The sequence below is a fragment of the Bufo gargarizans genome, chromosome 5 (assembly GCF_014858855.1).
Source record: "Bufo gargarizans isolate SCDJY-AF-19 chromosome 5, ASM1485885v1, whole genome shotgun sequence".
NCBI lineage: Eukaryota > Metazoa > Chordata > Amphibia > Anura > Bufonidae > Bufo > Bufo gargarizans.
In genome coordinates, this window is record NC_058084.1 from 45,127,502 (window position 1) to 45,146,347 (window position 18,846).

The following is an 18,846-nucleotide window of genomic DNA, read 5'->3' on the forward strand; positions in this document are numbered from 1 at the left end:
GGACATCATACTGCAAAGTAGTGTGAACAGAAGGAGATGGTATTTTCAGAGAATAAGATCTTATGGAGAAAAAGAAAGTAACAGAAAGTGACCTACAGTAAAAGTAAAAAGTAAATAAAAAAAGTTACTCCCGCTCAACCTCAACTCCACTTTGCCTCTTGACTTCCTGAATTGCACTGCATGGACCTGACTTTTAGAGAACTGTTTGTTCACGTATGTGAATTTGAAATAGAAATGTTCATATCTGTTCTGTATATGTACCCATACCTCTGAATAGGGTTTTATATGTGAGGGAAAGATTTTCAATCATAGACTTTTTTATTTGTTGCAACAAATATGCCAGGCCCCATGTAAACATGAACTACTTGTGAAGTTACATCCATGAAAAAGTGGAGGGAGTATATGGGTCAACAACTAATTATTATTACTGGGATTTCTGTAAGAAAATCTTTTTTATACCACTTTAAATAAGATAGATTATGAAATGAAAGACAACAGAACAAACCGAAATGTAATTTTTTCCCCCTAAAATTTTATTCAGACTGTAATTGCTTATTTGTGCAGCAGATGGCAGCACAAGACAATGTATGGATAACAGTAAACTATACACGCAAAAAATCTATAGATAATTTAGCTCTATATCTAACAGGTTGGGAGTAATGTATAAATGCTTCAAGGTTTTTTACTTCAGTCTAAATAGAAAACCCAATTCCAGCAAAGTCAATAGACATTGATATAATGGGGTACAATTATATCAACAAGTCCAGCATAGGAAATTAACCCCTAAAAGTAACAATTTTATTGATATACCTTAAAAGGATCCTACTAGGGTCCGCTATACATAACAACAAATATATATAAAGACTTAAACACAACTGATGTTCACATCCAGCATCTGATAGTGAATAGCCTGGGGTAAGGGAATAGTTATCCCTACAAATACCCCTATCCTATAACCTCAGCCCAGGGAGGACTCTTGATGGTAGAGGCCCCCTGTCCACGTACATAGACTGCTGCCCCTTCCAATTCCCTACAGGAGTATAGAGAAGGGGTGGCACTAGATTACCCCAGGTTAGGGTGAGGATAATTAATACGTCAATAAATTTAAAGATCAGCTGGATGGAGTGAAAAAAAGACAATACAGACACAATACATAAAGTATAGACAGATACTAAACATATAGTTGGTCCGGGTTGACTGGATAGTCAAACACCTTGGCTACCAGGTGGTAATCAACCACCTTGGCCACCTCGCTACCTAGTGGTGGACAACCACTTTGGTTGCCTCACAACCACTTTGGTTACCTCAACGCGTTTCCCCCCTAGACCGTGCTAGGGGTTCATCAGGAGGTGTAGTCAAATTATTGGTCTATACAAATAGGATGCAACTAGATAAATACTAAATAGAAAACCCTGCTGAAGTATGATGCTCCAGAATTATTAAGAGGCCATAATTCCAGCACTTCATCTGGAGTTCTGTGTGCCAGAAAAAAGAAATCTACTCCAATTAGGGAGCTGATGTAGATTTCTGGTCTAATGTGCAAAAGTTTAAAAGCACACATATTGTTAAATGAGTTGAGCCATGGGGATCCTGACCATACCCCTCAAACTTTTTGCAAGAAGTTTTTGGTGTGAAGCTGCAACTTTTGTACACCAATTACCTATGATAGCTGTAGGATGGACAATCATTCATTGAATTGTCCTCTTTCCCCACTAATCCCTAGTGTTCCCATTTGTATAAGGAAACAATTGGTTTAAAAAAATTATATATTTTTTTTATTTTAAATCATAAATTGAATGAATCACCTCCATACATATAGTGCAATGACTAGTAGACACCTGCCTACTCTGACTACCCCTTGTCCCACTCGCGACAGGCTGAGACCACTTGCTTGGTTTCCTGCCCTAAAACAACTAGGTAAAAAATAAAGAACATTGTGTGGTCTCTTCTCTGCCTTGACAGACTTTGAGCTTGTTCATATGGTGGACTCAAAATATGTGTGAAAACACACAGACTTATTTAGAGCATTTGCAGTACCTCAGAATAGGGTACTTGCCCAAAAATGTTTTGTTATGTAATGTTATATGATGTTCTGATGCACTGCAAATTGCATAGTTATGTATGGATAGGTCAGGGTTAAAATTCTGAATGTTCTCGTAGAAGACTAGGAGATGGACTTAGGTATGACTCTAGATTATTCTAGTGTTGACTGAGGAAGAGAGAGGAAGTGCATATGCTCAGTTCTCTGAAGACTTGTCCTGAATCCCAGAGAATCACTATTTCTGAGATATTTTGCATTAAGAGAGCCATCACTACTGTACAGTACTCCAGAGAGCACTCCAATGCTTGGCCAGAATCTGCATAGCCAAACATTGGAGTCAGTCAGTAAGGTATTTGCTGTTTAAGGGTGATAGAGACTTTACTGCAGTTAGAAGGATGTTGGTAATATACCTTTTTTCACTCTTGGACATGGTCTTGGCCACTCTATCTTAACTCTGCACCCCTCAGCTAAGAATTGCAGCCAAGGTTTTCAAGAACCTTATTTCCAGCCCTTGATTCTGCAGATATATAATTTGGAAGATAGAAAGAAAGAGTACTACAATCACCATCATTGTTTCTACGTAAGAAGATTTGCATTCTGTTTGGGACTATATTGTAATATCAATGTCTGTACTACAACCCTCATTCTGCACTTTAGTAAAGACTTTTCTATTTTCTACATCTGGCCTGCTTACTGAGTCCAGCACCATTTTACAGCTACAGCAACGTGATCTCCTGCCTTGCACCTGTACTAAACACCAAGGGCACCACAGCTACCATCAGGCAGGAGCCTGATCAAGGAGTGCCCTAAAGGAAGAAAGGGGGCATCCTCTTGTCACTGCCCAGCCTAGGAAGCCTCTGTGTGAGGACTACCATTGTGACATATGTGAATAACTGTTGCAGCCAGAGCCACTACCACTCCCATCCTCCACTTAGAGACAGTGGTTATATATAAGTTGAGGCAACAGAACACAGTCCTGAAGAAATTCACTCACAAGAAAGCCTAAACACCTGATAATATGGAGAAAAAAAAGTGGGAAAAGCATTTCAGAGTTGCGAGGAGGCGAGTGTAAAAGCTCTGTGGAGATAAACTGCTTAAAAGAGAAGCTTATAGACTCCATACTAGACATTGTCCAGAAGGTGTAATGCTTAAGGACCTGGACAAGCTCTGGATATTCCCACCATACTACATCCTGCAGTGGAAACTTGTAGGTTTAAATGTGAGTAAGGCAACTTGCATGCTCATACAAAAAAAAGGTGCAGAACTTAGTCTGATGTTGGGGTGTGCCCTGTGGAGACATAGAGAAAATGAAATTGTAATGTTTCACCCAAATTTCTGGATGCTTATGCTAAATTTAGCTAGAGAAGTGCCGTGTGAGGAAAATTGAGCGACAACTTGACCTACCGTATTAATCATTACTGCAGCCAAGAACTGTGGAAATTGCACATTGTGTAGGAGCTGCCAGTCCATGCATACTGAGAACTGTGCTCTTGAGCTTGAGTCTTCAGTAAAGGACCATTCTGCTGTTAACTTGGCCTTATTATTTCATACACCACAAGAGTGTACCAACATCTGCAGCTTTCAAGGAACCCTGCCTTTCACTTCAGAATTCATTACCACCAAGGGCACCCTGAACCAACACCAGGCAAGACAATCCTAAAACCAGGTTGTGCCCTAAAGAAAATAAAAAGTGTGTTAGTAACTACAACCACCATTTTTTACTACTATCACTTATATCATCTATTCTCTTGGGCTCGCTGCAGTAGTCCTGTTGAATGGACATCCGCAGGTGGATCTATGGGGTTAAAGATGCAAAACTGTGGCAGGGTGTAAACATAGCTTCATTGTGATGAACCTTTGAGGCAATGTTCCCCAACCTGTAGCTCTCCAGCTGCTATAATCCTAAAAACTCCCATCATGCCCTGAAAGCCTTCAGTTATCAGGTATGATGGGAGTTGTAGTTTTGCAACAGTAATAATGTATCTCAAAGGACCACTGCATTTCTGGTTGACCCAGTGTCCCTTAGGGTTTCATTAGCACATCTGGGTGGTCTAGCATGGTTTAGGAATCCAGCATTATTAATAATTTTTTTAAGGGACTAATTAACATATATTTGGTGGTTTATAATTATTCTGGGAGGGTGATTTTCACATTTAAGTGAACACTGTTTGGGATCGGCCAACCAACAGCCATTGAGGAACTTCTTACTACATCCTTGATACTTGATGCATAAAATGGCCACAGGGAGAAAAAGGCGCTCATAGGGTGAGTATGTCAAATCAACAGTGTCCTCCAGAGAAAGGCGGGTTTTGTTAAACTCACCTGTTTTGGTTGCACCAATATTGGGCGCAACCACAATGAAGGCCAACTGGGAAAGGTAGATGGTTGGTGCTGCCGATTAAGTCCAGAATCTCCTTAGGCAGGTGCCAGACCGCCAGCCGAGTGAGCAATTGTACTGAATTGATCATGAAAGTCAAGTGGGCTTATGGACATGAGGCGCCGGATGACAACCAGGTGTGGAATGTCAAGTATTTATTAGAAGACAACACGTTTCGGGTTCAGCGGACCCCTTTTTCAAGTAAAAAAAAAAAAGGTTATAAACTAACGTAACATACTAATAGAATATGATGAATAATAATTATATAAAAATATATATAATGTAAAAGATATAATATAAAGATAGGTGCGAATATATAATATTAAATAATAAAATATATATATATATATATATAGTGTCAATAGAAAAATAATAATTTACCAATGCATGAACAATTCTTAGATAACTAGATCAATAAATAAATGGATTAATACATGATTAAGATGAACTTACAGATCCAAAAGAGATAAAATAAATAGGATTCAATTAATTCCTGCTATTGTAAGATAACGGATAAAACTAATACTTAAAGGGACACTGACAGGCCCAATTAGCATATTGAGTTATATATATCACAGTACAGGTCATATAAAGTGTATTAGAATCATGTAAGTATCCCCCCTGCCCACCTTATAAATACGGAAATATAAAGTTTTATAACCTGCTTGTCCGGTCTCCATTCTGCCCAAGGGGCGGCGTTTCATCTGAAAATGCGCCCAGCCAGCCGCTCCCAACTGCCGTTCTGAAGCCCCGCCCAGCTCATCAATATTCACGTGGCTGGGCGGCAGCTACAACTCTCCAGGTCTCGATCCTGCGCATGGGCAATCGAATCCTCCTGGCATCGTTCGTGTGTAATCTTCTGCACCTGCGCCCCGCCGTGGTTATATCGCACCTGCGTACACACCCTGCCTGCGTCTCCGAGCCTCTGCCTCATGCGCATGCGCCAGACACTGTTCATAGCAGCAGCGCTTCAGGCGCATGCGCATGAGGCAGAGGCTCGGGGACGCAGGCAGGGTGTGTACGCAGGCGCGATCTAACCACGGCGGGGCGCAGGCGCAGAAGATTACACACGAACGATGCCAGGAGGATTCGATTGCCCATGCGCAGGATCGAGACCTGGAGAGTTGTAGCGGCCGCCCAGCCACGTGAATATTGATGAGCTGGGCGGGGCTTCAGAACGGCAGTTGGGAGCGGCTGGCTGGGCGCATTTTCAGATGAAACGCCGCCCCTTGGGCAGAATGGAGACCGGACAAGCAGGTTATAAAACTTTATATTTCCGTATTTATAAGGTGGGCAGGGGGGATACTTACATGATTCTAATACACTTTATATGACCTGTACTGTGATATATATAACTCAATATGCTAATTGGGCCTGTCAGTGTCCCTTTAAATAAACAATTAAAATGCACTTTAGTTGAAAGTTATATATAATATTTTGTATAAATGCAGAAATAATACTGATATAATTGTATGCAAAATAAATTGATTCTAGCTATTAAAAAATAGCGGATAGAACTAATGGTGGAATGAGCTATAAGAGTGCACTTATGCTTATTACCATCACTGCTCTCCTAGTACTATATAGTTCTGCCGTTCAGTCACCCATTCATTCACAAAACCGTGCATCTGAACTTCTTCTCACCCTCCCAATAAATCTCTTCCTCAAGCCCAGACCCCCCCCCCCTATTTTTTACCTTATGCTTGATCTTTTGTTATTATTGTCATAATTTCATAATTTTTTATTCCATATTTATTATTATCGTCCATATGCATATGCTGTGAAGATACAAGATGTGCAGCACCTGAAACTACGGATACTGGAAGCCTGTGCTAGCATTTTTCCTGCGGTGTTGCTATCAGTGTGTGAAGAGTGGGAGAAGAGGGTTGCATTGACAATCCAACACAATGGGCAGCACATTGAACACATTTTATAAGTGGTCAGAAACTTGTAAATAACTCATGAAAGAATAAAGTTACGTAAATAAACCAAGCACACCATTGTTTTTCTTGTAAAATTCCCAATAAGTTTGATGTGTCACATGACCCTCTTCTTATTGAAAAAAACTAAAGTTGGATTCAAAATGGCCGACTTCAAAATGGCCACCATGGTCACCACCCATCTTGAAAAGTTTCCCCCCTCACATATACTAATGTGCCACAAACAGGAAGTTAATATCACCAACCATTCCCATTTTATTAAGGTGTATCCATATAAATGGCCCACCCTGTATATCCTCTTATGGTTCAAATATATACACATTCCCTCTGTCTCCCCTTTACTCAATGTCATATGTACTATGTTTATTTCATTTCACACATACAGACATCCACTAATTCCCCTTGAGTGAGGACTGTGTAGTATTTTATAGTTATTTTTTGCCCATCTATATATGCCATCATCTATGGGATTATTATATTGCAACCTCCATTCCCTGGTTCAATTATTAGCTGTACCGCTCCACTCAGCGAGCAGCTACAACCAGCTTCCGATTAACTCTACCGGGCCAGTGACGCTTCTCACTCAGCGTTCCTGGGTCCCGCCCCCTCTGCATCTTTAAACCTCCACCAACAGCGTGCGCTGTGAGCGCAGAGTGATTCAGACGCCCCACGTGCCGGCAGCGTACGGCCGTGATCGTGGTACTCTCTCTGCAGCTCCACAGGTAATCGGGTCAATCTTTGGCCTCCTCGCATGAATTTTCAATGGTCCTCTCCTTTTTATTCATGTATTTATCACATTCCCCTTTTATTCCAGTTAGCATTTTCCCCTGTACCCCGAAACATAGGTTCACACATAGATATATTATTTAGTATACATCATTTCCATTTTTTCTCTGCACTTATATAAAATATCTGTATATAATTTTTAACCAAAGTGCACTCTTATAGCTCATTCCACCATTAGTTCTATCCGCTATTTTTTTTATAGCAAGAATCAATTTATTTTGCATACAATTATATCAGTATTATTTCTGCATTTATACGAAATATTATATATAACTTTTAACTAAAGTGCATTTTCATTGTTTATTTAAGTATTAGTTTTATCCGTTATCTTACAATAGCAGGAATTAGTTATCTAAGGATTGTTCATGCATTGGTAAATTATTATTTTTCTATTGACATATAGAGATATGTATATATACAGTTGCAAGAAAAAGTATGTGAACCCTTTGGAATGATATGGATTTCTGCACAAACTGGTCATAAAATGTGATCTGATCTTCATCTAAGTCACAACAATAGACAATCACAGTCTGCTTAACCTAATAACACACAAAGAATTAAATGTTACCATGTTTTTATTGAACACACCATGTAAACATTCACAGTGCAGGTGGAAAAAGTATGTGAACCCCTAGACTAATGACATCTCCAAGAGCTAATTGGAGTGAGGTGTCAGCCAACTGGAGTCCAATCAATGAGATGAGATTGGAGGTGTTGGTTACAGCTGCCCTGCCCTATAAAAAACACACACCAGTTCTGGGTTTGCTTTTCACAAGAAGCATTGCCTGATGTGAATGATGCTTCGCACAAAAGAGCTCTCAGAAGACCTACGATTAAGAATTGTTGACTTGCATAAAGCTGGAAAGGGTTATAAAAGTATCTCCAAAAGCCTTGCTGTTCATCAGTCCACGGTAAGACAAATTGTCTATAAATGGAGAAAGTTCAGCACTGCTTCTACTCTCCCTAGGAGTGGCCGTCCTGTAAAGATGACTGCAAGAGCACAGCGCAGACTGCTCAATGAGGTGAAGAAGAATCCTAGAGTGTCAGCTAAAGACTTACAAAAGTCTCTGGCATATGCTAACATCCCTGTTAGCGAATCTACGATATGTAAAACACTAAACAAGAATGGATTTCATGGGAGGATACCACAGAGGAAGCCAATTCTGTCCAAAAAAAACATTGCTGCACGTTTACAGTTTGCACAAGAGCACCTGGATGTTCCACAGCAGTACTGGCAAAATATTCTGTGGACAGATGAAACCAAAGTTGAGTTGTTTGGAAGAAACACACAACACTATGTGTGGAGAAAAAGAGGCACAGCACACCAACATCAAAACCTCATCCCAACTGTGAAGTATGGTGGTGGGGGCATCATGGTTTGGGGCTGCTTTGCTGCAGTCAGGGCCTGGACGGATTGCTATCATCAAAGGAAAAATGAATTCCCAAGTTTATCAAGACATTTTGCAGGAGAACTTAAGGCCATCTGTCCACCAGCTGAAGCTCAACAGAAGATGGGTGTTGCAACAGGACAACGACCCAAAGCATAGAAGTAAATCAACAACAGAATGGCTTAAACAGAAGAAAATACGCCTTCTGGAGTGGCCCAGTCAGAGTCCTGACCTCAACCCGATTGAGATGCTGTGGCATGACCTCAAGAAAGCGATTCACACCAGACATCCCAAGAATATTGCTGAACTGAAACAGTTCTGTAAAGAGGAATGGTCAAGAATTACTCCTGACCGTTGTGCACGTCTGATCTGCAACTACAGGAAACGTTTGGTTGAAGTTATTGCTGCCAAAGGAGGTTCAACCAGTTATTAAATCCAAGGGTTCACATACTTTTTCCACCTGCACTGTGAATGTTTACATGGTGTGTTCAATAAAAACATGGTAACATTAATTCTTTGTGTGTTATTAGTTTAAGCAGACTGTGATTGTCTATTGTTGTGACTTAGATGAAGATCAGCTCACATTTTATGACCAATTTGTGCAGAAATCCATAAAGGGTTCTCATTCCAAAGGGTTCACATACTTTTTCTTGCAACTGTATATATCTATTTATTTATTATTTAATATTATATATTGCGCACCTATCTTTATATTATATCTTTTACATTATATATATTTTTATATAATTATTATTCATCATTTTCTATTAGTATGTTATGTTAGTTTATAACCTTTTTTTAGACTTGAAAAAGGAGTCCGCTGAACCCCGAAATGCGTTGTCTTCTAATAAATACTTGACATTCAGCACCTGGTTGTGATCCTGCGCCTCATGTCCATAAGCCCACTTGACTTTCATGGTCCAGTGGAGCTTCAGTACAATTGATACTTGCTAGGCATGAGGATGAGAAACCTGGGATTGCATGACAGGGACCTAAAATCCATACGTGGCATCTGAGCCACGTGGCTCTTTTATTTTGTAATGTATTTAGAAGTACTGTATTTATGTAGATGGAAGTTCATATTAATATTGGCTGCTGTTACTTTCCCAGCAAGGTCTCCAGCAATATTAGGCCATGCATGCTTCATTACTGTGTTAGACAGTCTCCATGGCAATCTTGCCGCCCTTGTAAAATGTCCATGTCTGATATAACACTGCAGATGTGATTCACGTACAGAAGGACATTTCAATTTATAATGATAATTCTGCATTCATTTTGTTAGAGGAGCATAAAATCTAAAGTCCACAGATAATAAAAGTGTCACTTCTGAGACATCTACAGAAATCTAGCAGACATACAGTAGTTAAGGGGCCAGTGTCCACTGTTAACCCTTTCCCTGTCACGGAAGGGTAATGAAATTCTTCTGTTCTTCATGTTTTACTTCTCGATCAGAATTTCAACAGAACTGGTTGGTCATTTTTAAACCTTTGGATTAAGGATGAGCAAATTTGTTAAAATTAATTTTGTTCTGATTTGCATGAATTAGCAAAGAATTTGGATCTCATTTACAGACAGCTGTGTTAGAGTGATTGCACCTTGTCTGGCTTAGCTAGGTGACAGACCTTGGTCAGGATTCAGGGGGTACTATTTATCCTTATCTATGTCTTTGTCTATAGGTCAGGCAACGCTCATCTGGGTTTCTGAGAAAAGGTATGCAACTTATATTTTATTCCAAAAAGAAAAGGAAGTTAAGCCTCTCATGCCACCAAATGTAAGGTATCTATCCTATAAGCCAATGCTCAACTTTTTTAAACAGTCTTTGAGGCATAACTTGGATAATAGCTAAGGTAGAACTTTTCTCTCAAAAAAAAATATATATGTGTGAAGGCAGTTTGCCTGGATTTGTGGGAGGGGCTGAGGTCCGCCTCCAGCCTATTTAGGGCACCCCCTTTACCTGGCTCCTGCACCGTCCGAGGTCTGAGCTTTGAAGGAGGAAGTCGCTGGTGGAGTTACTGGAGAGTTACCTGCGAGTTGCTGAGTCTTGGAAGTTTTGCGTTACTCGGTTCACTGTGGGTCACGTTTGCCCGGTATACTATGAGTCATCCATACGGTACAGCTGGGGCCTCACGGTTGCCCCCTGTACCGGCTCATTTCATTTCACCAAACTTTGCACTCATGTCACAAATTCTCGTTACAAGTCACTATCATTTCATGTCTGCGGTACAGCACAGGGCCTCACGGTTGCCCCCTGTACTAGCTCAATTCATTTCACTATTTTCATTTCAACCATGTCACAGTTTCACTCCAAGTCACGGTTTTCATGTCTGCCTCCATTTCCGGTCATGCATGCACGCGTACCACACCGCATCCCCACTCCTAGCACCACCAGCACGTGTACCAGGTTCCCATGGCGGCCACCAACGCCGTTTCACCTCCTCACCAACATCTCTCTCACACACATTCAGGTCACAATTTTCGTCACAAGTCACCATCATTTCATGTCTAGCAGGCTTGTTCACATGAAGATTGGTCACACCACACCACCACTCCGGTCTGTACCCCTGCAGCAAGCAGGCAGGTTGTCTCCTGGGCTCAACTCTCCCCCCCCCCCCCCCCATTCCTGCTCATTTCACATCATGCCTCCCCTCGTTCATCACAGCGGCATGTTCACAAACACTCACACTTGCCCACAGGTTGGATCGTTCCAGCAACACCACACATTCTCCCCCTCCACATTCAGCGCTGCTGCTACGGACTTCCCCGTTCTCCCCACCGCTGCACCGGCCCGTCCCGCTGCTTCTCCTGCCGCGCTGCCGATGGCGGCCGCCCGCGTCCCGGTCCCTGGTCTGCGCATGCGCGGCCGGGGTACTGCGCATGCGCGGCGGCGTCGGCGCGTGCGCGGTATCCCGACGGCCGTCCGCTGGTGCGGCTGGTGTGTGGGAGGGGGCCGCCACAGGTCTGCTCGGCCCCGGTCCAGCCACAATACTCTGCCCCAGGCTGCAGCCACTGCCCCCCTCCCACAGGCGGCGCAACCCAGGAGGGGCTCAGACTGTTCCCCATCACATTACACCCCCACCACACCAGGCCACAGCCCCCTTCATTATAAAACCCGCCACATCACCCGCGTACCCCGATAAAGGAAAAATAAAAATTATGTAATTAAAGCTCCATAGTATCATAGGGAGGAAACCTGCCATGTAGTCCCAAAAAAAAAAAAAAAAAAAAACATTTTCCCTCAGGGTCATAGAAGAGAAACCCGCCATATAGTCCTGGCAAAAAAAAAAAAAAAAAAAGTTCTGCGAATCACACCTTCCTCCACGTCACGGGGGCTCATTTCGCACCACAATAAAAATCCACACCATTCAAAACGCATCACACAATCACCAAAGAAACCCGCCATATGAAAAAAAAAAAAAAAAAACGCCATATGGAAAAAAAAAAAAAACGCCATATGGAAAGAAATAAAAAACAAAAAAAAAACAAAAAAAACAAACCCGCCATAGAAAAAATAAATAAAAATAAATAAATAAATAAACCCGCCATATGAAGGGGGGAAAAAAAAAAAAACCCCGCCACATCACCCTCGTGCTCCATGGTCCAAAAAAAATAAATAAATAAATAAATAATAAGAAATTAATAAATAAATAAACAAAAATAAATAAATAAATAAATAAACAAATCAATAAAAAAAAAAAAAATTTTATTTCTGCCATTAGTCGCCCACGCATGGCTTCTCCGTTTTAGTTTCACTCACAGCACTCTGCCATTTGGTCTCCCACGCGTGTCTTCTCCGGTTTAGCACGCACCCACGACTCCACCATTAGTCTCCCACGCATGGTTTCTCCGGTTCAGTTGCATACATACGACCCCGCTATTTGAGTCTCACGCCTGGCTCCGCCATCAGAGTCTCTCGCGCATGGCTTTCTCCATTTTAGTGTTTCACATACAAATCCGCCATTAGTCTCACACATGGCTTCTCCGTTTCAGTGTTTCACACATAACTCCGCCATTAGAGTCCCTCACGCATTACTTCGCCGTTTAGTTTCACACACATTTCTCCACCATTACAGACTCTCACGCATTTCTTCGCCGTTTTAGGTTACACACAATTCTCCGCCATTACAGACTCTCACGCATTACTTCGCCGGTTAGTTCACACACATTTCTCCGCCATCACAGACTCTCACGCATTACTTCGCCGTTTTAGGTTACACACAATTCTTTGCCATTACAGACTCTCACGCATTACTTTGCCGTTTTAGTTTACACACAATTCTCCACCATTACAGACTCACACGCATTACTTCGCCGTTTTAGTTACACACAATTCTCCGCCATTACAGACTCTCACGCATTACTTCGCCGTTTAGTTTCACACACATTTCTCCGCCATTACAGACTCTCACGCATTACTTCGCCGGTTAGTTCACACACATTTCTCCGCCATCACAGACTCTCACGCATTACTTCGCCGTTTTAGTTACACACAATTCTCCGCCATTACAGACTCTCACGCATTACTTCGCCGTTTAGTTTCACACACATTTCTCCGCCATTACAGACTCTCACGCATTACTTCGCCGTTTTAGTTACACACAATTCTCCGCCATTACAGACTCTCACGCATTACTTCGCCGTTTAGTTTCACACACATTTCTCCGCCATTACAGACTCTCACGCATTACTTCGCCGTTTTAGTCTACACACAATTCTCCGCCATTACAGACTCTCACGCATTACTTCGCCGTTTAGTCTACACACAATTCTCCGCCATTACAGACTCTCACGCATTACTTCGCCGTTTAGTTTCACACACATTTCTCCGCCATTATAGACTCTCATGCATTACTTCGTCGTTTAGGTCACACTTGTAACTCCGCCATTAGAGTCTCACGCATCACTTCGCCGTTGGTTTCACACAATAACTCCGCCATTAGAGACTCTCTCGCATCACTTCGCCGTTGGTTTCACACAATAACTCCGCCATTTAGAGTCTCTCACATATGACTCTGCCATTAGTCTCACGCATGGCTTCTCCGTTTGGTGTCACACATATGGCTTCGCCAGTAGAATCTCTCACGCACGGCCCTGCCATTAGAGTCTCTCACGCATGGCTTCTCCGCATTTTACACATATGGCTCCGCCATTAGTCTCTCACGCATGGCTCCGCCATAAAATCTCACGCATGGCTTCTCCGTATTAATTTCACACACATGACCCCGCCATTAGAGCCTCTCACGCATGGCTTCCCCGTATTATTTTTTACACGTATGGCTCCGCCATTAGCGTCTCTCACGCATGGCTTCTCCGCATCAATGGTCATACATATGGCTCCGCCATTAGAGTCTCACGCATGGCTTCTCCGCATATATCTCATACACATGACCCCGCCATTAGAGTCTCTCACGCATGGCTCCGCCATTAGAGTCTCTCACGCATGGCTTCTCCGTATTAATTTCACACACACGACCCCGCCATTAGAGTCTCTCACGCATGGCTTCGCCATTAGAGTCTCTCACGCATGGCTTCTCCATATTATTTTACACACACGACCCCGCCATTAGAGTCTCTCACGCATGGCTCCGCCATTAGAGTCTCTCACGCATGGCTTCTCCGTATTCAATTTCACACACACAACCCCGCCATTAGAGTCTCTCACGCATGGCTCCGCCATTAGAGTCTCTCACGCATGGCTTCTCTGTCAACTTTCACACATATGGCTCTGCCATCAGAGTCTCACGTATCGCTTCCCCATTCAAATTCCACACACACAACTCCGCCAGTCGAGGCCGGCTGCGTGGTCCCACAACCAGCAGGTTCCATGTCTTTTCTGCCTTCAGACCCGCTCGCATGGCTCGGTCATCTGTGGCTTGCAATACATTATCTTGTGGTGACTCGCACGCATGGCTTGCGCCATTAGAGTCTCTCTCACGTTATCATTTTCTCTGACTTTTAATTTCTAGGTTGTCAGATTCCTCCTGGGGCACAACATCACGCCCCCTTTTGTCATGTCTTCTCTTCTGGGGTTACTTCTTTTTGCCACCTTAAACTCAAATGTCATACAACGCCATCACACTCCATCTCACTGGCATTTTACACCACATGCAAATCTTACACCCTAATAACATCAGTTGCGTGGCCTCTCACCAGATCAAAACCATACTCAGAGGTATTCGGAAGCGGAACCCGCACGTCCTGCCCAGAGGCGACCCGTTAACAATCATATTTTCGAGGCATTATCTGAATTACTAGACGCCAAGCCTTCTGAAGCAGATACCAACTCCATCCTCAAAACAGAAATTCACTTGGCCTTTTACGGTTCCTGAGGCCCGGGGAATTCACTACAACCTACACGACCCAAGCCACACCTTGTCTTCTTGTCTCCCACTTGGCAAAACACATGGATCATTACGTCCTGACCTTACCTCACTCCAAGAGTAGTCAGCACTTACCCGTCAACATTTCATATCACCCCACGCACAACAGATGGTGTCCAGTCAGGGTTCTGGATGCTTACAGACAACGTCACAAGTTCTACCCTCTCAACCGCTACTTCACTACATGGTTCGGTACTCACCACCACCACCTTCATGACCCTTGTCAGGTCATCCCTCACACAACTGGGCCTCACGCAGCCAACTACTCAGGGCACTCCCTTCGCTTTGGAGCCGCATCCACGGCCTCCAGTGCCAACGCCCCTACTCATGTCATCGGGAATTGGGGCGCTGGAAGTCATCCGCTTACTTGCGATACATTCCCAATCCAACACAAGAGTTAAGAGATACTTTCCAAAACATGTCGGGTTGAGCTATTCATGTATATTTGACTACAATAACTGGTTATTTCATTTTTGCCCTCTTCTTTCTCAGGCCTACCTCATCCTCGGTTTCGGCACACCACAACCGACTACGCTTATTCCCTGATTTCCTAGGGTTCTTCACTGTACTACCGTAAGCGCCTCACACAAGTGTGAAGGCAGTTTGCCTGGATTTGTGGGAGGGGCTGAGGTCCGCCTCCAGCCTATTTAGGGCACCCCCTTTACCTGGCTCCTGCACCGTCCGAGGTCTGAGCTTTGACCCTCCCACCACTCCACTCATTTACAACTCATTTCTTCCATATCTCTATCCTTGGGTGGGCCCTCTTCTTTCTCAGGCCTACCTCATCCTCGGTTTCGGCACACCACAACCGACTACGCTTATTCCCTGATTTCCTAGGGTTCTTCACTGTACTACCGTAAGCGCCTCACACAAATATATATATATTCTACCCAAATGAATCTAAATAAATTCTGATTCCCACGAATCATATTTATTTTTTTGTCAGATTTTGATTCTAACAATTCACTCATCTCTACTTCGGATATCTACCTTTATCCTATTTCCGATTTATAATAAACTACTTTTTCCTCGCAGATTCTTTGAAAGTTCTTTTGCTTCCTCCATACTTCAGTATCCAGTAAATTTAGTGCAGTTTAGATGAGGCACACATGGGTTTCTCAAGAGCTAACAAGCTCATTGGGGAGATTTTAGTAAGACTGATGTTTCATACTGGCATCCATTCCAGTTTTCTGGCATGTAGAATTTTAAATCAGTCATCTCATCTAGGTCCTGTCCTGTCTCCTCCCACCCAAACATACACACCTAAATTATCGTATGGCGTTTTGCAAGAGCGCTCATATTTTCCAAAACTGCTACTCAAATTTTGCCTGAGGTATGTGAAGTGATGTACAAGTGCCTTACATAGAAGGAGCATGTAGGATCTTGGAGACTTCAAACTGCGCCTCATTCTCACCTTCTAAGAAGTCTAGGGGAAGGCTGCATGTAAAACTGCAAGGCGCCAGAAGGTTTTTTGATTGACTAACAATCCTCGTTGTGGAGGTGATGGACTTTTGTACCCAATCTAGCTCTTTTGACTAAGGAGATGCCAGACGCAGAGAGCATGTGAGAGCCTTCTTTATTGGTTACAGTGTGTTCTGCTTGTGGGAAAATAAATACAATGGAAACTGTTCAAGAGTCTCGAAAGAGGCTTGGAAAGAGGTGTCAAAGAGACAATAACATGCTCCTATGACCTGCTTCAATTTGCATAGTTATATAGTTACTCCGATTGAAAAAGTCCATCAAGTTCAACCTTTCTTAGATCAATTATACAACATTAATCGTTAGATTAAATATATCCCTCAATGTATTAGGTAAGCATCTAGCCTGTTTTTAAATGTGTTATACTATCTGCCATTATACCTCTTAGGATAGGGTGTTCCAGTTTGACTACTCTAACTGTAAAGAATTCTTTCCTCCACATATAATGAATTCCCCCTGGTCCTTTGTAAAATATTTGGAATTAAATAATCATTTAATAATCGGGTCACCTGTCTCTGAACCCTTCCTAGCTGCCCTATACCCTTTATGGCTGAATCCCGTATTCAAGATGTGTCTTAACAAGGATTTATAAAGGGATAATATTACAATGGGATCACAGGTTTTTATCTCTCTTTTTTTACACCATAAAATCTTATGCTTAGTTTACTTGCAGCCAAAATATTCCATTAATTCAATTTAATATGTATTCAGCCATACGATTACTGTGCCCTAGTTACATTATTTTACATTTATTGACATTAAACTTTATCCACCATGTTCTTGCCCATGTCACCAGGTTGTCTAGGTCTTGCTGTAACATTTAACAAAATCTCCTCTGCTGCCGGGGTCTTCATCATAAATTATGCACAACTTTGGCTGTCCGTACGTCAGTGTGAAATCTACGGAAGCTTTTTGTGGATAAGGGATTATTTTACAAAGCCGGAAAAAAATATTTTCTTGTAAAATTATTTATTTAAGTTTTCATAACGAACCAAAGTATACAACAACAAAAAAAATATGAATCCGTATCTGCAAAAGCTTACATTCCAGTGAAAATTGTAGCATCAAAGGCATTTCATAATGGTAACAACAAAATAGTTAAAAGCATAAATTCACAAGGTACAGTGGATATAAAAAGTCTACACACCTCTGTTAAAATGTCAGGCTTCTGTGATGTAAAAAAATTAGACAAAGAGAAATAATTTCAGAACTTTTTCCACCTTTAATGTGACCTATAAACTACAACTCAATTGAAAAACAAACTGTAATCTTTTAGGTAGAGGGAAGACAAAATATAAAAAATAAATAATAATATGGTTGCATATATGTGCACACCCTTAAACTAATACTTTGTTGAAGCACCTTTTGATTTTATTACAGCACTCAGTCTTTTTGGGTATGAGTCTATCAGCATGTGACATTTTGACTTGGCAATATTTGCCCACTCTTCTTTGCAAAAACACTTCAAATCTGTCAGAAATCTGTCTAGCTTAACTAAGGCCCCAGTTCCAGCTGAAGAAAAACAGCCCCTTGGCATGATGCTGCCACCACCATGCTTCACTGTGGGTATGGTGTTCTTTTGGTGATCTGCAGTGTTGTTTTTGCGCCAAACATATCTTTTGGAATTATGGCCAAAAAGTTCAACCTTGGTTTTCATCAGACCATAACACCTTTTCTCACATAACTTGTGGGAGACTTCAGATGTGTTTTTGCAAAATGTAGCCTGGCTTGGATGTTATTCTTCGTAAGAAAAGGCTTTTGTCTTGTCACTCTACCCCATAGCCCAGACATATGAAGAATACAGGAGATTGTTGTCACATGTACCACACAGCTAGTACTTGCCTGCAGATCCTTTCATTTTGCTGTAGGCCTCTTGGTAACTTCCCAGACCAGTTTTCTTCTCGTCTTTTCATCAATTGTGAAGGGACGTCCAGTTCTTGGTAATGTCACTGTTGTGCCATATTTTCTCCACTCGATGATGGCTGTCTTCACTGTGTTCCATGGTATATCTAATGCCTTGGAAATTCTTTTGTCCCCTTCTCCTGACTGATACCTTTTAACAATGAGATCCCTATGATGCTTTGGAAGCTCTCTGTGGACCATGGCTTTTGCTGTGGGATGCGACTAAGAAAATTTTAGGAAAGACCAACTAGAGCAGCTGAACTTTATTTGATGGCAGGTGTATGCTGACTCCTATTTAACATAATTTTCAATGTGATTGCTTAATTCTGAACACAGCTACTGCCCCAGGTATAAGAGGTTGTGCACACTTATGCAGCCACATTATTTTTATTTATTTTTTTAAAAATATTCCACCTAAAATATGTCAGTTTCTTTTTCAATTGAGTGGTACAGTTTATAGGTCCCATTAAAGGTGGAAAAAGTTCTGAAATGATTTATCTTTGTCTAATTTTTTTTACATCACAGAAACCTGACATTTTACCAGGGATGTGTAGAC